The following is a 23665-nucleotide window of genomic DNA, read 5'->3' as shown; positions in this document are numbered from 1 at the left end:
CCTGGGGACCATCCCTGTGTGTCAGAGTGCTCAGAGGCTGAAGCTGTTTGAACATTCCCTGGTGCCCAGATCTCCAGCTCAGCTGGGCCATCCAACGAGGGATATTTCTGCACCAAGAGCTCCCCCTCTCCCCTCCATCCATGGAGAGGCTCTGGCCCGTGTTCCTTTGCAGACAGGAAGGTGTCAAACGTGTGCCAAGGACTGAGAGCTCTGGAACCCTGAGGAAAGCAGGACGTTGGCAGTGCTGCAGGAGAGGGTCTCATCTGGTGTGTGACAGCTCAGGGGGAGCTGGCACCCGCTGCCAAAGCCAGGCTTGGCAGGGAAATGTGCCTTGGCAAGAGGTTTAACTCCCTGCAGGCTGTGGCAGCCTGGGGTGACAGGGACAAGGGTCAGCAGAAGGGTCCTGTGCAGCCACACTGACCCACTGGAAAAGAGGAATTTACCCTGCTCACCTGGCTGGGATATGGAGTTTTGTGAGCAGAAGTGTCTGTGGGGCCCAGCCTGGACAAGTGTGGATCTGCACAGCACCAGGAGCTGCTTTGGGACCGTGGGGTCACTGCTGGGCTGGTCTGCATGGGAGAGTAAAGCCCAAAGGTGGCAATCCAGGTTAGAGGCACTTCCCCATCCTAGAACATTTCTGGGTCTGCAGAGGCAGTTAGATGGCTCAGCAGATGGAGAATCATGGAATGATCTGGGGTGGAAGGGACCTCAATGCCCAGCCAGTGCCACCCTGCCATGGCAGGGACACCTCCCACTGTCCCAGGTGCTCCAGCCCCAGTGTCCAGCCTGGCTTGGGCACTGCCAGGGATGCAGGGGCAGCCACAGCTGCTCTGGGCACCCTGTGCCAGGGCCTCACCCTCACAATAAAGATTTTTTTTCCCACCTACTCCTTCCCAGCTTAAAGCCATCCCCCTTGTCCTGTCACTCCATGAATCATTTTAAATCACCTTTGAGATCCCCAAGTCCAGCCCTGAACCCTCTGTGTCCAGCAGTGACCACGTCCCCAGGTGCCACATCCCCAGGCTCTGGGACACCTCCAGGGGTGGTGACCCCTGCCCTGGACACCCTGTCCCAATCCTCCCACCCTTTGCATGAAGGAGTTTTTCTGATATCCACCCTCACCCGGCTCAGGTGCAGCCCGAGGCCGTTTCCTCTGCCACAGTCCACCCAGCATGGGGAGGGAGCAGAGGCAGTGGAGCCATGGCAGGGCTGTCACAGAGGCTGGCAGAGCCCCGAGGGGCTGGGCAGCACCTGGGCTCAGCTCCGGGGCTCTGCCCGTGCTTACGGGGCACCAGAGCCTTGCCCAAGGAGCAGAGGTTGCAGAAGGGCTGGATAGGAGCTCCTGGGGCTACACGGGCTTGGGGCTCCCCTGGCCTGACAAACAAGGGATGCGTGAGTGGGAAAGGGAGGCTGGGTCACCCCTGCTCCTGGCAGAGCTGCGGAAGGCTGTGCCCAGGCTGGGATCCACAGGTGACTGCAGAGGGCTGAGGGAAGAGCCAGGAAAACGCTTAAAGGATTGGAAACCTGCTTATAGAGAGAAGCTCCGGGATCTCGGTGTGTTTAGCTTAACAAAGAGAGGATTAAGGAGAGGCTTTGCGGAGAGCAGAAATCGATGGCAGAGGATTTCTGGCCCTGCAGACAGAGGTGTAAGCAGAGAGCGGCTGGGAGCTGGAGGAGGCAGGTCGGAGCAGCACAGGGTGCCTGCTGGGGCAGGAGGGGATGCTGCTGGAGCAGCAGCGGGCCCAGCCCTCCAGCACTGAGCCGGGGGGTTTCAGAAGCAGGGATTCTCCTTTGATCCCCCTTATTGCAGCTGAGCTGGGAATCAGTGCACAAAGCTCGGGGCCCGGCTGACGAGCAGGTTGGAGAAAATGATCCTCATGGATTTTTTGGTGCTCCTCTGAAAAATCTATGAAGTCCCAAACGCAGGTGATTTTTTGGGGCGGGAGCTGAGGGGGAATTGAATCAGCTCAAAGCTGTTACAGACAGCAGCAGAGCAGAATCAATCACCATAATCAAAGCAGAGCTGCCTGATGACACTGAGGGCTGAACAATGAACATTCACATAAATCCACTGCACTGATTAGGCAGAAAAGCCCAGATAGTCAATATTCCCATTAAACATCCATCAGAAAGTGCTTCCCAGATTGCACTCCCATTTGGGAATTTCTCCATTTCATAGGCAATTGAAGCTGTTTAGCTGATGATTGCTGTTGGATAACACCACCTCCCTGGGATGTAAAATCACCTGGGGAGGGGTGTTTGGATAACTGGGGCAGCTCTGCTGGCACTCAGCACTTGGGGGCTCATTTCACAGCCCAGGGTGGGACTGCTCTGGGGCATTTCCCTGCTCTCTGCTGGGCAGGGGGTTCCTCAAACAGGCACACATGGACAGGTTCACTCCTGCACTCTGGGCATTTTCTGGGACGTGGCATTGCCATCTCTCAGGCTGCTTTTCCTGATGTGGGCACAGCTCTCCAGAGGTCTGCAGGGAGGAAGATTTTGGCTTCCAGCAAAGGAGATGCAGCAGGGCCAGCTGTGGGGAGACTGCAGATGGGGCAGGGGGTTCAGAGCAGTCTCAGAGCATCCTTCACTCCTGCACTCTGGGCATTTTCTGGGACGTGGCATTGCCATCTCTCAGGCTGCTTTTCCTGATGTGGGCACAGCTCTCCAGAGGTCTGCAGGGAGGAAGATTTTGGCTTCCAGCAAAGGAGATGCAGCAGGGCCAGCTGTGGGGAGACTGCAGATGGGGCAGGGGGTTCAGAGCATCGAGCAGGGGCTGGCCTGGGCTGGCCTGAGCTGCCCCTTCTGCTCACTGTGCTCGGAGCCAGAGCTGCCAGCTTCTCCTCTTCCCTTCCCATGCTGAACCTGGGGTGGTTCAAACGCCAAGGATTTCAAACAGCCAATGGAGTCTGATCCAGGACTGGGGCAGGTCAGTGTGGAGGAGAGAAGCGCCTCAGCAGCAGTGAGAGCTCAGCAGGTCACCCACAGCTCACAGCTGTGACCACTGGTGGGTCCACCCGGACCTGCCACATCCCCGGTTCCAGCTCAAGCCTAAGGGCCAGGAGGATGTGGGATGTTGGGCAGGTTTGTCTAAGAGATCTGATGCAGGCAAAGAGGTGAATGGATAAAAAAAAAGGTCAGAAAGAAAAGTGGAAAAGAGGAAAAATGGGAAATAGAATAATTGGTAGCACAGAGGGGGAAGGAGGCAGCACCCCTGATGTGCTTTGCTTAGCACTCCCATCATGTGCAGTACTGAGCAATCAGCATTCCTGGAAACTTTGGGTTTTAATCTCTCTGAACCTCAAATCTCCATTTGTAAGTAGGGATAATGTACTCAAAGGACAGGAAGATTAGTTAATTAATGGGTTGTGACATACTCTGATGCTGTGATAATGAGCACTGCTAGGAAATGTGTGATTGAGGCTCTGCCTCCGTGTATTTTATTTAGATCTGAACCTGGGGATGGGAGCAGCCCCTGAACTGCAGAGCTTTCCCTCTGTCTGTCCCTCTGTTCAGGGATTTCCATTCTGTGCTTTGGAGTCTCCCAAACCACAGCCTGAAATGTTGGTCTGTCTGTGTGGGAGAAGATTCCCAGTTTACAGCGGCTATCCTAGAGCTGCTGGCTCTGGGGCCGTGTTCCCAGCAGGGCTTGCACAGGGACAGCCTGGGGCTGCTGGGGGTCTGTGCGGGGCAGGAGCTGCACTGGGTGAGCCTCGGGGGCCCTCCCAGCCCAGGAGATTCCATGAGTCAGGTAGAGAACTCCTGGTGCCATGTTCTGCACAAGGAGAGAGGAAGGCACTGAGTTTGTTTGGGATCACCTGGGGAGGCTGATCCCACCTGATCCCATCCAATGGCTCCTGGGAGGGGTGGGACATCTGGGAAGGCTGATCCCATCCAGGCTGATCCCCCCTGATCCCACCCAGGCTGATCCCATCCAGGCTGATCCCACCTGATCCCACCCAGGCTGATCCCCCCTGATCCCATCCAGGCTGATCCCACCCAGGCTGATCCCCCCTGATCCCATCCAGGCTGATCCCATCCAGGCTGATTCCCCCTGATCCCACCCAGGCTGATCCCACCCAGGCTGATCCCATCTGATCCCATCCAGGCTGATCCCATCTGATCCCCCCTGATCCCATCCAGGCTGATCCCAGGCAGTGCTGCACAGCCCCTGGGAAGGGTGCAGTGTCACACCTCGGAGCGGTGTCAGCACATCCACTCTTACACACACAGAGACAAAAACCCCAGCACAGACGTGCTGGATGCCCTGACCCTGAGGCTGCAGGGCTGGGGACGTCAAGGACAAACGGGAGCCCAGGCTGAACCTCCAGGGTTCCAGCAGTGCCAGTGATTTGGAGCGAGGATTGATCACATCCAGCACTTGCTTTGGGCAGCTGTTGAGGGAAATGAGAGGACACTCGTGAGGAAGTGGCAGCAGGATGGTCCACAGCAGCTGGGATCCTGAGGCCGCAGGCAAAGGGCCCAGAGCCGGGCTGGGGGTGCGGGGCCAAGGCAGCGCCCTTCCCTTGCCCTTCCCAAGGGAATTAGGGCAGGGAGCCTGGCTGCCCAGGGCCGGGAGCCACGGGGGCCCTGGGAGAGGGCTCGGGGGAAAAGGCTTCCTCAGAGCCCTGGGAGCCAGGGCCTGCTACCGAGAGGGTGAAGGCAAAGGGAACCAAGGGAACCAAGGGAACAACGGGAACCAAGGGACAACGGGAACCAAGGAACAACGAGAACCAAGGGACAATGGGAACAAGGGAACCAAGGGACAACGGGAACCAAGGGAACAACGGGAACCAAGGGACAACAGGAACAAGGGAACCAAGGGACAACGGGAACCAAGGGAACAACGGGAACCAAGGGACAACAGGAACAAGGGAACCAAGGGACAACGGGAACCAAGGGAACAACGGGAACCAAGGGACAACAGGAACAAGGGAACCAAGGGACAACGGGAACCAAGGGAACAACGGGAACCAAGGGACAACAGGAACAAGGGAACCAAGGGAACCAAGGGACAATGGGAACAAAGGAACCAAGGGACAACGGGAACCAAGGGAACAACGGGAACCAAGGAACAACAGGAATAAGGGAACAACAGGAAGAACGGGAAGAATGGGAACCAAGGGAACAATGGGAACCAAGGGAACAAACGTCCTTCCCTGCCCTCTGCCAGCGGCCCTGCCAGAGCTGCCTGCCCATCTTGCATGGGACACAAGCTCCACGCTCCTCGGTCACCTCTCCTGCTGGACATGACCCCACGGGCACGCTGTCCCACCTGTGTCCCCCCAGGGACATTTTCCATCTGACCAGGGCAGGAACCACCCAGGTGCTGTTCCCTGGGCACTGAGCCAGTCTGGCTGTGCTTCCTGCCCTGACCCTTCAGGCTGCCAAGATTCAGGATCACAGGGTGTGCAGGGGATGTGTCAGCCCGGGAGGGAGCAGGAGCCTGGGACACAGCCAGGCTTTAACCCCCTGCACACGGAGCTGCTCCGTTCCCTCTGCTCCCCCAGCACATCTCCCTCGGACCCCTCACTGCTGGAGCTCCAGCTTACACCTGGGGAGCCTTTTCTCCCACCGGCTCTTGTTTTCTCTTGGCTGAGGCTTTGCTTTCACTGATTTTTTCATCTCAAGTCCCAGAGGCTTGAAAGAAGGTGACTCATCCCCTCAGAAGTCCTGGCAGCTCTTATCTCCTCTTTGGCACCAGCTGGGAGGTGGGAAAGTGGGAAAAGGAATTAAAAAAAGAGAAATCAATACATCTTTTGTATGATTTTCCTCAGCTCACCTGTTGTCTGTGCTCTCAGCTGGGGAAGATAAGGTGATTTACTTGGTGGCAACACTTCTGCCCTTTCAGCTTACAAAATCCTTAATTCATTAGCAGAGGTACAACACCAGCCCATCAGCAGGATGGGAGCAGCTCTTTTGGGAGTGTTTTAGGCTCTAAGGAAGGGATCTTTCCTCTCAGTTTTACATATAAATATGTATATTTATGTATATATTGTATATATTTTGATGTATTTTTAATTTGGGTATGAATACACACACTGACAGTGCTGAGCAGTGTGAGGGTGAGCAGCTCTTTTGGGAGTGTTTTAGGCTCTAAGGAAGGGATCTTTCCTCTCAGTTTTACATATAAATATGTATATTTATGTATATATTGTATATATTTTGATGTATTTTTAATTTGGGTATGAATACACACACTGACAGTGCTGAGCAGTGTGAGGGTGGGCCACCCCTGGGCTCAGGAATGTCCCTGGCCTGGTGACTCCTGTGGCTCCCCGAGCACACAGCCCTGCCAGGCTGGGGAGAAGGAGCACAGAGCTGCTGCTGGGGACGTCAAGGACAAACGGGAGCCCAGGCTGAACCTCCAGGGTTCCAGCAGTGCCAGTGATTTGGAGCGAGGATTGATCACATCCAGCACTTGCTTTGGGCAGCTGTTGAGGGAAATGAGAGGACACTCGTGAGGAAGTGGCAGCAGGATGGTCCACAGCAGCTGGGATCCTGAGGCCGCAGGCAAAGGGCCCAGCGCCGGGCTGGGGATGCGGGGCCAAGGCAGCGCCCTTCCCTTGCCCTTCCCAAGGGAATTAGGGCAGGGAGCCTGGCTGCCCAGGGCCGGGAGCCACGGGGGCCCTGGGAGAGGGCTCGGGGGGAAAAGGCTTCCTCAGAGCCCTGGGAGCCAGGGCCTGCTACCGAGAGGGTGAAGGCAAAGGGAACAACGGGAACCAAGGGACAACGGGAACCAAGGGACAACGGGAACCAAGGGACAACGGGAACCAAGGGACAACGGGAACCAAGGAACAACGAGAACCAAGGGACAACGGGAACAAGGGAACCAAGGGACAACGGGAACCAAGGAACAACGAGAACCAAGGGACAACGGGAACAAGGGAACCAAGGGACAACGGGAACCAAGGGAACAACGGGAACCAAGGGACAACGGGAACCAAGGAACAACGAGAACCAAGGGACAACGGGAACAAGGGAACCAAGGGACAACGGGAACCAAGGGAACAACGGGAACCAAGGGACAACGGGAACCAAGGAACAACGAGAACCAAGGGACAACGGGAACAAGGGAACCAAGGGACAACGGGAACCAAGGGAACAACGGGAACCAAGGGACAACGGGAACCAAGGGAACAACGGGAACCAAGGGACAACGGGAACCAAGGAACAACGAGAACCAAGGGACAACGGGAACAAGGGAACCAAGGGACAACGGGAACCAAGGAACAACGAGAACCAAGGGACAACGGGAACAAGGGAACCAAGGGACAACGGGAACCAAGGGAACAACGGGAACCAAGGGACAACAGGAACAAGGGAACCAAGGGAACCAAGGGACAATGGGAACAAAGGAACCAAGGGACAACGGGAACCAAGGGAACAACGGGAACCAAGGAACAACAGGAATAAGGGAACAACAGGAAGAACGGGAAGAATGGGAACCAAGGGAACAATGGGAACCAAGGGAACAAACGTCCTTCCCTGCCCTCTGCCAGCGGCCCTGCCAGAGCTGCCTGCCCATCTTGCATGGGACACAAGCTCCACGCTCCTCGGTCACCTCTCCTGCTGGACATGACCCCACGGGCACGCTGTCCCACCTGTGTCCCCCCAGGGACATTTTCCATCTGACCAGGGCAGGAACCACCCAGGTGCTGTTCCCTGGGCACTGAGCCAGTCTGGCTGTGCTTCCTGCCCTGACCCTTCAGGCTGCCAAGATTCAGGATCACAGGGTGTGCAGGGGATGTGTCAGCCCAGGAGGGAGCAGGAGCCTGGGACACAGCCAGGCTTTAACCCCCTGCACACGGAGCTGCTCCGTTCCCTCTGCTCCCGCAGCACATCTCCCTCGGACCCCTCACTGCTGGAGCTCCAGCTTACACCTGGGGAGCCTTTTCTCCCACCGGCTCTTGTTTTCTCTTGGCTGAGGCTTTGCTTTCACTGATTTTTTCATCTCAAGTCCCAGAGGCTTGAAAGAAGGTGACTCATCCCCTCAGAAGTCCTGGCAGCTCTTATCTCCTCTTTGGCACCAGCTGGGAGGTGGGAAAGTGGGAAAAGGAATTAAAAAAAGAGAAATCAATACATCTTTTGTATGATTTTCCTCAGCTCACCTGTTGTCTGTGCTCTCAGCTGGGGAAGATAAGGTGATTTACTTGGTGGCAACACTTCTGCCCTTTCAGCTTACAAAATCCTTAATTCATTAGCAGAGGTACAACACCAGCCCATCAGCAGGATGGGAGCAGCTCTTTTGGGAGTGTTTTAGGCTCTAAGGAAGGGATCTTTCCTCTCAGTTTTACATATAAATATGTATATTTATGTATATATTGTATATATTTTGATGTATTTTTAATTTGGGTATGAATACACACACTGACAGTGCTGAGCAGTGTGAGGGTGATGTACAAGGCCATGATGCTCGTGGAGGAGATGGATGAGATTGAGATTCAGAGAGTTTTCCATGAGGCCAGGGCTGTCACCCAGGCATTGTCATTGGGACACCAGAGCCGGGCTGTGGCCCCTGGTCTGGAATTGCTGGCATGCCCTGGGTCAGGAATGGAGCCCGGCCACCCCTGGGCTCAGGAATGTCCCTGGCCTGGTGACTCCTGTGGCTCCCCGAGCACACAGCCCTGCCAGGCTGGGGAGAAGGAGCACAGAGCTGCTGGCGTGGAGTTCCCAGCCCTGCAGAGCCAGCATGGGCAGTGCAGGAGCGATGCTTCCCTTGGGATCCCATCCAGGCTGATCCCATCCAGGCTGATTCCCCCTGATCCCACCCAGGCTGATCCCACCCAGGCTGATCCCCCCTGATCCCATCCAGGCTGATCCCACCTGATCCCAGCCACTCTGATCCCCCCTGATCCCATCCAGGCTGATCCCATCCAGGCTGATTCCCCCTGATCCCACCCAGGCTGATCCCACCCAGGCTGATCCCCCCTGATCCCATCCAGGCTGATCCCACCCAGGCTGATCCCCCCTGATCCCATCCAGGCTGATCCCATCCAGGCTGATTCCCCCTGATCCCACCCAGGCTGATCCCACCCAGGCTGATCCCACCCAGGCTGATCCCCCCTGATCCCATCCAGGCTGATCCCATCCAGGCTGATTCCCCCTGATCCCACCCAGGCTGATCCCACCCAGGCTGATCCCATCTGATCCCATCCAGGCTGATCCCATCTGATCCCCCCTGATCCCATCCAGGCTGATCCCAGGCAGTGCTGCACAGCCCCTGGGAAGGGTGCAGTGTCACACCTTGGAGCGGTGTCAGCACATCCACTCTTACACACACAGAGACAAAAACCCCAGCACAGACGTGCTGGATGCCCTGACCCTGAGGCTGCAGGGCTGGGGACGTCAAGGACAAACGGGAGCCCAGGCTGAACCTCCAGGGTTCCAGCGGTGCCAGTGATTTGGAGCGAGGATTGATCACATCCAGCACTTGCTTTGGGCAGCTGTTGAGGGAAATGAGAGGACACTCGTGAGGAAGTGGCAGCAGGATGGTCCACAGCAGCTGGGATCCTGAGGCCGCAGGCAAAGGGCCCAGAGCCGGGCTGGGGGTGCGGGGCCAAGGCAGCGCCCTTCCCTTGCCCTTCCCAAGGGAATTAGGGCAGGGAGCCTGGCTGCCCAGGGCCGGGAGCCACGGGGGCCCTGGGAGAGGGCTCGGGGGGAAAAGGCTTCCTCAGAGCCCTGGGAGCCAGGGCCTGCTACCGAGAGGGTGAAGGCAAAGGGAACCAAGGGAACCAAGGGAACAACGGGAACCAAGGGACAACGGGAACCAAGGGAACAACGGGAACCAAGGAACAACGGGAACAAGGGAACCAAGGGAACAACAGGAAGAACGGGAAGAATGGGAACCAAGGGAACAATGGGAACCAAGGGAACAAACGTCCTTCCCTGCCCTCTGCCAGCGGCCCTGCCAGAGCTGCCTGCCCATCTTGCATGGGACACAAGCTCCACGCTCCTCGGTCACCTCTCCTGCTGGACATGACCCCACGGGCACGCTGTCCCACCTGTGTCCCCCCAGGGACATTTTCCATCTGACCAGGGCAGGAACCACCCAGGTGCTGTTCCCTGGGCACCAAGGGAACAACAGGAAGAACGGGAAGAATGGGAACCAAGGGAACAATGGGAACCAAGGGAACAAACGTCCTTCCCTGCCCTCTGCCAGCGGCCCTGCCAGAGCTGCCTGCCCATCTTGCATGGGACACAAGCTCCACGCTCCTCGGTCACCTCTCCTGCTGGACATGACCCCACGGGCACGCTGTCCCACCTGTGTCCCCCCAGGGACATTTTCCATCTGACCAGGGCAGGAACCACCCAGGTGCTGTTCCCTGGGCACTGAGCCAGTCTGGCTGTGCTTCCTGCCCTGACCCTTCAGGCTGCCAAGATTCAGGATCACAGGGTGTGCAGGGGATGTGTCAGCCCGGGAGGGAGCAGGAGCCTGGGACACAGCCAGGCTTTAACCCCCTGCACACGGAGCTGCTCCGTTCCCTCTGCTCCCGCAGCACATCTCCCTCGGACCCCTCACTGCTGGAGCTCCAGCTTACACCTGGGGAGCCTTTTCTCCCACCGGCTCTTGTTTTCTCTTGGCTGAGGCTTTGCTTTCACTGATTTTTTCATCTCAAGTCCCAGAGGCTTGAAAGAAGGTGACTCATCCCCTCAGAAGTCCTGGCAGCTCTTATCTCCTCTTTGGCACCAGCTGGGAGGTGGGAAAGTGGGAAAAGGAATTAAAAAAAGAGAAATCAATACATCTTTTGTATGATTTTCCTCAGCTCACCTGTTGTCTGTGCTCTCAGCTGGGGAAGATAAGGTGATTTACTTGGTGGCAACACTTCTGCCCTTTCAGCTTACAAAATCCTTAATTCATTAGCAGAGGTACAACACCAGCCCATCAGCAGGATGGGAGCAGCTCTTTCGGGAGTGTTTTAGGCTCTAAGGAAGGGATCTTTCCTCTCAGTTTTACATATAAATATGTATATTTATGTATATATTGTATATATTTTGATGTATTTTTAATTTGGGTATGAATACACACACTGACAGTGCTGAGCAGTGTGAGGGTGATGTACAAGGCCATGATGCTCGTGGAGGAGATGGATGAGATTGAGATTCAGAGAGTTTTCCATGAGGCCAGGGCTGTCACCCAGGCATTGTCATTGGGACACCAGAGCCGGGCTGTGTCCAGGGCTGTCACCCAGGAGTGCCACAGGACACCAGAGCCGGGCTGTGCCCAGGACTGTCACCCAGGAGTGCCACAGGACACCAGAGCTGGGCTGCGGCCCCTGGTCTGGAATTGCTGGGTCAGGAATGGAGCCCGGCCACCCCCAGGCTCAGGAATGTCCCTGGCCTGGCTCCCCGAGCACACAGCCCTGCCAGGCTGGGGAGAACACCAGAGAGCTGCTGGCGTGGAGTTCCCAGCCCTGCAGAGCCAGCATGGGCAGTGCAGGAGCGATGCTTCCCTTGGGAACCAGGTGGCTCCTGCCCTGGCATGTGCCGGGGCCTGGCAGGGCGTGCAGGTGGCTTTTCCAGGCCCACAGAAGCACACAAATGGGCAGTGCAGGAGCGATGCTTCCCTTGGGAACCAGGTGGATCCTGCCCTGGCATGTGCCGGGGCCTGGCAGGGTGTGCAGGTGGCTTTTCCAGGCCCACGGAAGCACACGGGCACAGGATGGAGATGTGGCTCTGCTGCAGCACATGGCAGCTCACCAGGGCTGCCACCCCACGCAGAAATCTGGGACAGTCAGCAATTCCTCCTGGGAAGGGTGAAGGCACTGGTCTCAGACTGGCCCTTGGTGATTATCACACAATGATAACTTCCTGTAGATGGATGATGGATGGATGATGGATGTTGGATGGATGGATGGATGGATGGAGTCTATAAATACCTATTTTCTTCTACCCCAATTCCTGCCCTATGGAATTAGCTGGATTAGCCCTGGGTGATTGAGGGTTTGGGAAGCCATCAGGAAGTTTAATATGGATGGATGGATGGATGGATGGATGGATGGATGGATGGATGGATGGAGTCTACAACTACCTATTTTCTTGTACCCCAATTCCTGCCCTATGGAATGAGCTGGATTAGTCCTGGGTGATGAAGGGTTTGGGAAGCCATCAGGAAGTTTAACGTGCTGCCACGGCAAGTCCCTGAAACGCTGCAGTGAGAGGCACCAGCTGCTCCTGCCCTGCAGCCCCTTCCCCTGAGGAGGGGCCACCACCCCAGTACGGCCCCAGGACACCCCCAGGGCCCTGCTCCTGAGGGGGGACACCATCCCAGGACCCCCCAGGACAGCACTCCTGCCATGTCCTGAGCTGCTCGGGCCCCAGGGAGCCGCAGTCCCTGTGCTCCGGGGCTGGGGTTTGGATCCAGCATTGCTGGCTGTGAGCTGGGGTGGGACAGGCACTCTGGGCAGGAATCTTTGTGTCTGCAGGCCCAGGGGATGGAGGGGAGCTGCACTGGGAGCACACGGAGTGAAAACATCAGCTCCTGAGTCACTGCCTGCTTGGTCCATGTGGTTCGTGTGAGACTGGGAGTTTGAAGAGTCATTTTGGGAAACCGTGGGGTAAAAAAAAAATAAAAGAAAAATAAATAAGTGCTAACAGTGTCCCCCACTGATCAGCTTTAACTACAAAGGCCTCAGAATTGGCCTTTTAAAGGTCAATCGAAGTGAAAATCTTTGCAGAAAATCTCTTAAATGCTTGAATCCCTCAATTGCTTTGCCTCAGGCTTTGGGAAGGGACCTTTCCCTCTGCCTGCGGAGAGCTGACCCAGAGCTGCTCTGGGGGTGGCTGCACCCATCAAAGAGCTGTGCTGCCCTGCAGATCATTCCCCACAGGCTCCCTGGACTCATTTCCAGCTCCACCACAGACTCCTCTCCTGCTGGGAGGCAGAGACAGGAGGGATGGGACAGAGGGGGCTCCAGAAGTCCTCGTGGTGATCTCTGGGGTTGGTAATGGTTTGTCATTCCTCATGGTGATCTCTGGGTCAATCGTGGTTTGTCATTCCTCGTGGTGATCTCTGGGGTTGGTAATGGTTTGTCATTCCTCATGGTGATCTCTGGGTCAATCGTGGTTTGTCATTCCTCGTGGTGATCTCTGGGTCAATCGTGGTTTGTCATTCCTCGTTCTGATCTCTGGAGTCAATAATGGTTTTCATTCCTCATGGTGATCTCTGGGTCAATCATGGTTTGTCATTCCTCATGGTGATCTCTGGGTCAGCAGAGCCAGCTCAGGGTCAGTTCCCAGCCAGCTTTCCACGGGAAATGAGTGTGGCTGACTATTGTCCACGTGTGACCATCCATCTCCTGCATCCCCAGCAGCTCCAGAGCCGGGCAGGCAGAGCCTTGGAGCAGCAGAGTGCCCTGGCTGAGGGGGGTTCAGCCCACCCTGCACCCCCAGAGCTGGGGTGGAGATGCTCCTGCCCTGGGTGTGAGCCCTCCCCTTCCCTTTCCCAAAAAACCTCCACAAAACCTCTGCCCATCCCCAGTTCTTCCTGTGGCCGTTCTGTTGTTTCAGTAGCAGTGCAGTGTGGGCTCTGGGACAGGAGACACCTCACTGAATGTCACAGGGCTGCAGGGACCAGGTCACTGTCCCAGCCCGTGTGCAGCACTGCGAGGCACGTGGGGCAGAGCTGGGCACACAAAGGATGCTCTGCTGCTGAGCAGTGCAGCCCCTGGGTACCCTTGATCTCCCAAAATACCTTCAAAGGGAGCCCTTTGTGCCTGCCAGGCTCCCCCCGGCACAGCTCCCTTTGATTCCCTTCCTCCCTGACCCACCTGGGCAGGCTGGCCCCATTCCCCTGTGTGATAGCACAGTTCTGGGGCTGGGCCCAGGGACTCCTGCTCGGTTCAGAGCCCTGCTCGGGGCTTTGAACCAGCCTGGCCTGGCAGGAGCAGGGCAAGGAGCCAAACAGTGAACCCATTCCATTCTCACCCAGCAGCTCCTCTCCTCTCCTCTCCTCTCCTCTCCTCTCCTCTCCTCTCCATAAAAACCCCCCGTGATTGCTTGGCACTCAACAATGTTAAAATCTCCAGACAAGATTTTCAACCTTCTGATTTTCTTTCTGCCTTTAATAACAGCCAACCAATTATAAATATTATAGAGCCCTGCTCGGGGCTTTGAACCAGCCTGGCCTGGCAGGAGCAGGGCAAGGAGCCAAACAGTGAACCCATTCCATTCTCACCCAGCAGCTCCTCTCCTCTCCTCTCCTCTCCTCTCCTCTCCTCTCCTCTCCTCTCTTCAAAATAAAAACCCCCCGTGATTGCTTGGCACTCAACAATGTTAAAATCTCCAGACAAGATTTTCAACCTTCTGATTTTCTTTCTGCCTTTAATAACAGCCAACCAATTATAAATATTATTAGCCAGGTAAAAAGTGCTGCCTCAGACACAGCTTTCAGCCACACTGACTCCCAGATCCTTGTCACTCCGCCTTGCTCCAGCTGCCACAGAAACAAAGGAGCTGACAGCTTCAGAAATAGAAACTCTCTGCCACCTTCTCTTTGCTGGAAGCAGTGAAAGTTCTTAAGTTCTTTTTTTTTTTTTTTTTTTTTTAGAAAAAGATGTAAAAGAAAGGTGATTTTTTTAGCAAGCCAGTGTAGCTCAGGTTCCAGAATTAGGAGACCACCTTGAAAAGATGCCTTCAGAACTGGGTTTAGAGCAGGGTGCAGGAGTGTGGCAGCAAACCCCTTCAGCAGCTGGGGAGCTGTGGAGGGTTTTCACATTTATTGCCTCAGCTCCCAGAGGAGAAGTGGTGCTTGATCTCCCAAACTTGCAGTTCTAACATTTAGTAGCTGTTAGGCTTAGCTTAGCTAGGACAAAGCCAGCCTGCAAGGAAGGACTTGTTTTCAGCACACATCACACTTGTTCTCATTTTGGGAGGTGTCTGGAGCTCCAGGCAGCTTTGCAGCTTTGGCAGCTCTGCACAAGAAGTAGAAAGAGGGGAAAATTTGTCACAGCTTCGTTGTTTTCACATGAAGCCGTTCTGAAGGCTGAGGGGAGCTGACAAAGGCGGGCAGAGGTTTGCAGAGGAGGATCTGGCTGAACCAGGGGTTTCCTCAGCCCCACCTTCATCCCCTCCTCAGCTCCCCCTGTGTCCCTCTGGGGCTGTGACCACTCTGTGACCTCCCCAACACTCCTGTGCCACCCTGAGGTGTGCCCAGACCCTGCCCTTCACCATCCTCGCCCTCCCTGCTGCCCCCAGGCCTGGCTTCAGCATTTCTGCTCTGGGAACCAAAGCAGGAGCTCAGGGGGCTTCCTGGAGTGGGATAAAAGAAGAACAGGTGGAACAGGCTCTGAATGGGAAGAATTTGGTGCAGAGGAGCTGGGTGGGCCCCAGGGCATTGCCTGGCAGGTCCCTGCTGATCTGGCTCCTGGCATGAGGTGCAGGGAGCTGTGTCCTGCAGCAAGCCCAGACTAACGGGAGTCCTCAGCTGACCTGACCTGGGGTGAGCCTGCACTCCCTCAGGGTATTCCTGGCCTCTCCTGCTCATTCTGTCCTCCCTCAGGGTATTCCTGCCCTCTCCTGCTCATCCTGTCCTCCCTCAGGGTATTCCTGCCCTCTCCTGTCCCTGGTCTCTCCTGTCCCTGGTCTCTCCTGTTCCCAGTCTCTCCTGTTCCCAGTCTCTCCTGTTCCCGGTCTCTCCTGCTCACCCCACAGTCCCTGGAGCTGTTCCCGGTCTCCCCTGCCTTTCCCCCAGCCTGGCTGCAGCCAGGAACCACTGCAGACCACCCTGAGCTGCCCCCAGAGCCTTCTCCTCTGCAGGTGAAGGATGCCAGCGGTGCCAGCCTTTCTGCAGCAGCGCTGCTCCGTCCTGGGACCGTCCCTGGGAGCACCCAGCAGGTTGTGCTGAGCTCTGGCCTCAGCCCCTCCTGTAGCCTGTCCCTCACCTCTCCCAGAGCTGAACCCCGTGTCAAGGCCAGGCCTGGCCCTCGGGGGCACAGCTCCCACCTGGCAGATGCTCCTGAGCACTCTGTGCTCTCCACATTGCCCCTCACAGCCCGGGCCAGCCTGGCATCCCGGGCACTGAGCTTCCATCCCAGCAGGGCTCTGCACCCCAAGATTTCCTCCCTGCTGAGAGGGCTGCCAGTTGGACAATGAGTGATGGGAGCTGCCCAGGAGCCAGCACACCCCCTGGCACTGCTCTGTGCCTTTTCCAAGTCTTTGATAAAATAATCTCCCTCATCCTCCCATCCCTCTCCAAAGGCCCAGCCTTGCAGCTGTACAAGCAAATGACATCCCCTTCATTAATCACCATCAAAGGGAAAGCAAGAAGGGGGAAAAACTCAGCCCTCAACGCTAAGAGCATGCATTAAAATGTTATTAATTCTCTTGGGTTTCATTTGCACAGCTGGAGCTGTCCTGGTCTCTCTGGAGAAGCAGGGACAGGAGTGAGCAGGACAGGATCTCCTTCCCCTTTCGCTGCTCTCCAGAGTGCCAGGGCAGCAGCTGGGCAGGATGAGTGTGTCCTGTGCTTCCCAGGACACTCTTCTCCTCCCTGCCTCAGCCAGGTGTGCAAACAAGCTGGAGGGGGACTGGAGGGTACCTGTGGAGCCGGGAATCTGCGCAGAGCATCCCCAGCTCCCAGCTGGGAGCGGAGGGCAGGGGCTGTCCCTTCCCCAGGGCTGTGCTCCCTCGGTGTCCCAGCTGCCAGTGCCAAACAGGATGGGCTGTGCCCCTCCTGACCTGCTCACTGCAGATCCAGGCCAGCCTGGCACGGCAGGAAAAGCAATCCAGCTTTTTCTGAGCACACAGCTGAACCGTGGGCTGAGCTCTGCTCTCGGGAGAGCACAGACCCCCAGACTGGCCTTGTCTCTGCATCCCAGAGCTGGAAATGCTGAGGTGCCTGCTGCAGGGATGGCTTGCAGTCACCCACTGAGGGAGGAAACACTGAGGACTTTTAAAGAAACCTGCCCAAATCCCCAGGTTCTCACTGCTAGCTCACAATGCACACAGAGGTGGCCCTGCTGTGGGGGCTGAGGGTGTCTGGGGAAATGAGGCCACCTTACAGGCACAGGTGCCACCCCAGCTGAGACTGGACTGCAGTAAAAAGGCATTGAAATGGTCACAGCTCTGTGTGCTCTGCAAGGCTGGCTGTGATGGACAAAGCCATGGATTGATGGCTGCAGCTTCCATCTCACTGCTGGCTCGTACAAACCCCACCACATCGGCCTTTTCCTCACTGAATCCTCCTTCTGTCACCCAGTTTGCTCTTTCTCCATGTTATTCTTTCCCCTGGAGCTCAGCACTCATTCCTGCTGCCGTGGGGCTCTGCTGTCCCTGCAGATCCTCCAGGACAGGGTGATCTCACCACGCTGAGCTGGGAAAACCAGCTCTGCTCTGCCATCTGAACACCCAGGGCTGGCCTGGCAGGGACCAGAGGTGAGGACTCTGAAAAGTGAAGGTTGGGCTGGGAAAGAGCCTTTGCTGCTCTGCACCAGCTGGGATTGTGCAAGGCTCAAAGATCAGTGGGGATTGTTCACCCCAAGGCCAAAAGCTGAGCTGGCTTGGGAAGGGGAGGCAACTCCAGGTTCTGCCAGGTCAGCTGCAGAGCAAAAGGGCCAAATTCATCATCAGGCTGTGACAAGGTCACCCCCTGGCACCCCAGCTCTGAGGGGGGTGGCCAGAGGTTCCCAGTGAACAGTGACAGCCTTGGGGAAGTGCTCCTCGTGCCACAGTCCCAGTGTCCCTGTCCACACCTGCAGAGGCAGGATGGGCAGGTTTGGGGACACTGGACTGCCAGGGACAGTTGTACTGATCTCCAGGGACGTGCTGCCACCACCCAGGCTGTGGGTGAGACGGCGACAGCCTGTGTGTCCCTCTCTCCTGCAGAAGAGCACAAACACCTCTCCAGGAGCAGCAGCAGGAGCTCGTGCCTCGGATGTGCAGGGAATAAAGCAGCCTGTGTGCGTCACACCTGGGGACACCCCCAGGACAGGCTCCGCCGTCCCCAGGTGCCACCTGTGATTAAAGGCACAGCCAGTGGGGCACGATGGAGGGAAAGCCCGTGGAGGAAACAGAATCAGAATTCATGACAGCTCTGCCTTTTAATTTGGTGATTTCAGGGCCGTTCATAAATTTACATATTTAATTAAATGCTACAAGCAAATGCTTTTTCCATTAGGCCCTGTGTTCCTTATTACTCTCCACGAGGCTCGGGCTCTCCTGCCTTGTGTGCAAGGCCAGATAAGGCTCCCCTGCCATGCCCAGCAGCAGCAGGAGCAGCTTTCCAGGGGTTTTCATGCTGGGTGGTTTCTCTCTCCCCCACTGCCTCTTCTTTTCTGAGCAAGCCTGGAAATAAAGAAGAAGGAAGTTTCCATGGGATTGTCTCCTTCTCTCTGCCAAAGGTGTCTTTGAAGGCATGAATAAGAAAAGGAGGAAGAAAAGGAAGAAAGAGAAGGCTGAGAGCTCTACAAGAAAGGAGACTGGAGATAAAAGAAATAAATAAAGCCAAAGGGAGGGAATACAAAAGGGAGGTGAAATGGATCCTTACAGGCTCAGAGTTACTGCTCCACAGCTCCCTCCTGGCACAGGAGATCCCAGGAAGAAAATCCCCTTTCCCCATACATCAACTGTCCCCCTTTGAAGGAAAATCAACAGCCAAGCTCCACGTGTGGGGCTGCACCGTGGAAATGAAGGTCACTGGATGAGGTGCCTGGTGCCTCCCACCTGCTCTTGCCTCTCCTGCTGCTCCCGTCACTTCTCAGCAGTGTGGACTTCATGCCTTGTTCCCGGAGGAAGTGAATTTGCTCCACTGAAGTGCTTGGGGAAGGGGAAGTGTCCTGGTTTAGGGCAAATTTGGGAGAAAACGTCCAAAAGGGAAAGGGGAAGGGGAAAGGGGGGAAGGGGGAAAGGGGAAAAGGGGGAGAGGGAAAAGGGAAGGGGAAAGGGGAAAGGGGGAAAGGGGCGGACAGACGGGGGGTGGCCGCAGCCGCCCGGTCCCACTGCCGGGGGTCCCGGGGGTCCCCGCGCGTGGGAACCGCTCCAGGCTCTCCCTGCCCTCCTCCCGGCACAGAGGGGGGCTCCCCGGGGCTGCCCCGGCTGAGAAAACTGCCCGGGGGCCGGGGAGGGGAGAGGGAAAGGGGGAAAGGGGGAAAGGGGGAAGGGGGAAAGGGAAAAGGGAAAAGGGGAAAGAAGAAGGGGGAGGGAAAAGGGGAAAGAGGAAAGGGGGAGGAGAAAGGGGGAAAGAAGAAGGGGGAGGGAAAAGGGGAAAGGGAAGGGGACCAACTGGCTCTCTGCCTTTAAGCCAGAGATTCTTCACTTCTGCAGATGGAAGTTGCTTGTCAAAACTAAAGCAGGAGCCTCATGCCACCCTTGCTGCAGCCAGCATGCTCAGAGGCTCCGTGCACTTTCCCGTCACAGAATAAATGAGGCATTCAGCCTTTATTCCCAGGAAAAGAGCACAAAGCCCCACTTCCCTCCTCAGCAGTGCTCGGATGCTTTGGCCCTTCTGCGAGGATGAGGCTCCTGAATGCCACCCGGCAAAGGCTTACCACAAAAGCAGCAGTTCTGGCTGTGAAAGGATATTTACAAGTTATTTTGCTCCTAATGTTGCTGGAGAGAGCGAGTTACACAGCAAATTGGTTCTTAGGATGCATGTGACACTGCAGGGAGCCGTGTGTAATAAAGCAGTGTGATCATAAAACCCCTCGGTTCATCCTTAGAAAGGAATCTGACCCTCTCTGGAATTTGTCATTGGGGATTATGGATGATTTTTTATTTCTTTTTTAATGCTTGCAGCAGTCAGAGCTGTGAAGGGTGAAGCCCCTTGGAGCTGCTCTCAGCCCAGCTCAGCGCAGGGACAGATGAGGCTGTGTAACATTTCGTTTTTCTCACTTTTCCCTTATCCCAAGGAGGCTCATTTCCCTGCCAGGCTGGAGGGAGGGGAGCCAAAAGACTTCCCAAGGCCAGGCTGAGACCCGTATTAGAGCTGAGGGAAGTTGAGTCACCTCGCTGCCAGGCTGGATGTCAGCACAGGGTATATTTTACACAAACAAACCCAGGCACTGTCCCCTCCGAGCTGCAGCACATCCCGTGGGCGAGGCTGGGTCAGTGCTGCATCTCGGCTGGCAGGTGGCAGGTGCCACCTCAGGGGTCACAGCTTATTAAAATGTAATTGCATTGTAAATTGGATGCACTGAACTATTGTGAGATCAGCGGCCGAGCCTCTGCCCGGATGGTGGAGAATGTTAATGATCCCCTCTCCACCCTGCAGCCAGAGGGAAGTTTGGCTCCAGACCTCCCTCTCTTCTTCCCAGTGCCCACCCTGAGGCTCCCCTGAGGCCGTTCCCTCTGCTCCTGTCCCTGTTCCCTGGAGCAGAGCCCGACCCCCCCGGCTGTCCCCTCCTGGCAGGAGCTGTGCAGAGCCACAAGGGCCCCTGAGCCTCCTCTGCTCCAGGCTGAGCCCCTTCCCAGCTCCCTCAGGGATTCTGCAGCCCCTTCCCAGCTCCCTCAGGGATTCTGCAGCCCCTTCCCAGCTCCCTGAGGGATTCTCCAGCCCCTTCCCAGCTCCCTCAGGATTTCCCCAGCCCCTTCCCAGCTCCCTGAGGGATTCCCCAGCCCCTTCCTGCTCTGGACTGGCTCCATCCCCCCACGGCAGGTTTCAGAGGATGGCGGCACTCGGGGCTCAGCTCATTTTCCGCTGCTGCTCCGTCTCCCGCCCCGTCCCGGCGTGTGCAGGCCGGGCAGCTCTGCAGGATCCGTGCGGCGCTGCCTGCAGCCGCTGCCATCTGCTGTGGCATATGCTGCTGGCAGCCCGTGCCGGCCGGGAAGGCTCCAGCATCCCCCGAGCCGCGGGCACGCCGGCGCTGGGGAGCTGCGGGGGACCCCAGAAAGGCTCTTGGGGACGGGGAGCCAGGGTGGCTCAGATCCTGTCCAGGGAGGGGGTCTGGGACAGATCTGGGAGCGGAGAGGCAGCGCATCACACGCAGGGTGCGAGAGACGTTGAGCAGCTTAAAGCCTCGCTCCGTTAATGACGGCAATTAGCACAGAGCTCCCATTAAAAGAAACACAATTTTGTTGTGTACACGAGCGGAGAAGAGTAAATACCCATTACTTTACCCGTTTTATCTTCCGCAGGAATGGTGCAATCAGAGGCTGCCGTTGACAAACGAGCTCCTTCCCTGCAGGCTCCGGGGGGCTCTGGGCCCCCTCGCTCTGTCCCGTCCCTCCGGGCTGTCCCCACCTGTCCCCAGGGCCCTGGCGTGCTCCTCCCGTGACCCATCTGCAGCCCCTGCCCTGGGCTGGCCGGGAGGGTCCGCGGGGCTGGACAGCTCCAGGTCCTGGTTCCTGGGTGTGTCCTGGGTGTGTCCTGGGTGTCCTGGGTGTGTCCTGGATATCCTGGGTGTCCTGGATGTTCTGGGTGTGTCCTGGGTGTCCTGGGTGTGCCCTGTGTGTCCTGGATGTGTCCTGGGTGTGTTCTGGATGTGTCCTGGGTGTCCCGGGTGTCCTGGATGTGTCCTTGGTGTCCTGGATGTGTTCTGGGTGTCCTGGATGTCCCAGCCCTCCCTCCACGCCCCGAGAGCGGGAGCACGGCACATGGGAGCATGGAAAGGGCTCCTGGAACAGCGGGGAAAAGGCCGAGCTCAGGGCTAGGAGGAGGAACTGAACCCAGGAATCAAACCTGGGAACCGAACGTGGGAACCGAACGTGGGAACCGAACCCAGGAATCAAACCTGGGAACCAAACCTGGGAACCAAACCCTAGAACTGAACCCAGGAATCAAACCCAGGTGTCCTGGGTGTGTCCTGGATGTGTCCTTGGTGTCCTGGATATCCTGGGTGTGTCCTGGATGTGTCCTTGGTGTCCTGGATGTGTTCTGGGTGTCCTGGATGTCCCAGCCCTCCCTCCATGCCCCGAGAGCGGGAGCACGGCACATGGGAGCATGGAAAGGGCTCCTGGAACAGCGGGGAAAAGGCCGAGCTCAGGGCTAGGAGGAGGAACTGAACCCAGGAATCAAACCTGGGAACCGAACGTGGGAACCGAACGTGGGAACCGAACCCAGGAATCAAACCTGGGAATCAAACCTGGGAACTGAATCTGGGAATCAAACCTAGGAACCAAACCAAGGAACCAAACCCAGGAATCAAAACCTGGAACAGAACCTGGGAACCAAACCCAGGAATCAAACCCAGGGCTCCCGCTGTCCCTGCTGTCCCCGCTGTCCCCGCTGTCCCCGCTGTCCCCGCTGTCCCCGCTGTCCCCGCTGTCCCCGCTGTCCCCGCTGTCCCCGCTGTCCCCGCTGTCCCCGCAGGGCTCCCCCGCTGTCCCTGCTGTCCCTGCTGTCCCCACTGTCCCCGCTGTCCCCGCAGGGCTCCTGCTGACGGAGGCTCTTGTCCCCCAGACAATGTGAGAACAGCAAAGGGGTATGGAACAGCCCCATGAGCAGCATGTGCAGCCGGGCAGGCTCCTTCCAGAACCTTCCAGGGATCCGGAGCACGAGGGCCGCTCCAGCACGAGGAACGGTGCTCGGTCAAACACAGATAATGCTGCAAAATGGAGACTGGGCTTGAGCCAAGCTCTCAGCTAACCAGTTCTCCTGACATTTGATCAAAAACCACTTATAGGATTTTTTCCCCATCTTTGGGGCCGATTTTAAAAATTATTCTGAACAGGCACAGCAGTTCAATTGTAATAATTTTGTCACATGGAATGTTTTTATTTTTCATTTTCACTTTCCAGCGCTGCTCCGTTTCAAAATTTAGCAAAAATGCGATGATTACTGTATAGTTAAAGCAAGGGGAGGGAAGCATCAAGCTGAAACCTTTCCTCTGAGATAGGAAAAAAATAATATCCTATCACTGTGCATCCGGAAATGATATTTTTTCTGATTTGAAAAGGGGGGACAAGGGTAATGCTGCATTTTTAATTTTGTTCTATTCTTTGGGTTTTATTCTGAGCCCAAAATGCATTTAAACAAGTTATTTCTGCAATTCTCCCAATTAAAATGGAACAGCTTATTTCCCAGAGCAGAGAAAAGGCTGCAAATAGAATCCTGAGGAATCGGGAGGAGCAGGAGCCTTTCTTATGAAAACACAGAGGTTTCCAGCCTGGAAACCGATGGCTGCTTTGCCTTGGGATGGGCTTGATTTCCTCTTGATGGGTGCAGAGATGTTCCCTGTGCAGGGCAGTGAGATTCACCTGTGGGGCTGCTCGGGGCTGTGGCCTCTCCCTTCCGCGAGCCCAAAGCGCCTCCAGCCCGGAGAGGGAGGGCTCAGCTGGTGACACAGCCACAGCCAGGGTCCTGCTGGGGAGCAAAACCACCCCAAGCCATCAGTTCTGCTCATCCGAATCCCTGGCAGCACATTTGGTGTGTGCTGATCACACCAGCGCGGCTTGGCCCGGCTGCCCAGGGCACCCAAAAGCTGCAGATGTGGGGCAGTGGTGGCCTTGGCACTGCTGGGGGATGGCCGGGCTCAGCGACCTTTGAGGGCCTTTCCAATGATTCCGTATTGCTGTACTTCTGTATTTGTGCATTTCTGTATTATTTCTGTATTTCTGTACTTCTGTGACTCCAGAGACCTCTTGGAGAAGGGGGTGGGAATGGGATGGTGAAGGACATCCCCCAGCAGTGCCCCTTGTCCCTGGCTGGGGGTTCCCCTGTGCAGGGAGCAGCGAGCTGAGCATCTCTGCATTTCCTGGGTCTAACCCCAAAACTGCCTCAGACCCCAAGTTC

The sequence above is a fragment of the Passer montanus genome, unplaced genomic scaffold, assembly GCF_014805655.1.
Source record: "Passer montanus isolate IOZ18808 unplaced genomic scaffold, ASM1480565v1 scaffold109, whole genome shotgun sequence".
Lineage (NCBI taxonomy): Eukaryota > Metazoa > Chordata > Aves > Passeriformes > Passeridae > Passer > Passer montanus.
The sequence above is the reverse complement of the archived record's forward strand: the minus strand, read 5'-3'. Positions refer to the sequence as shown.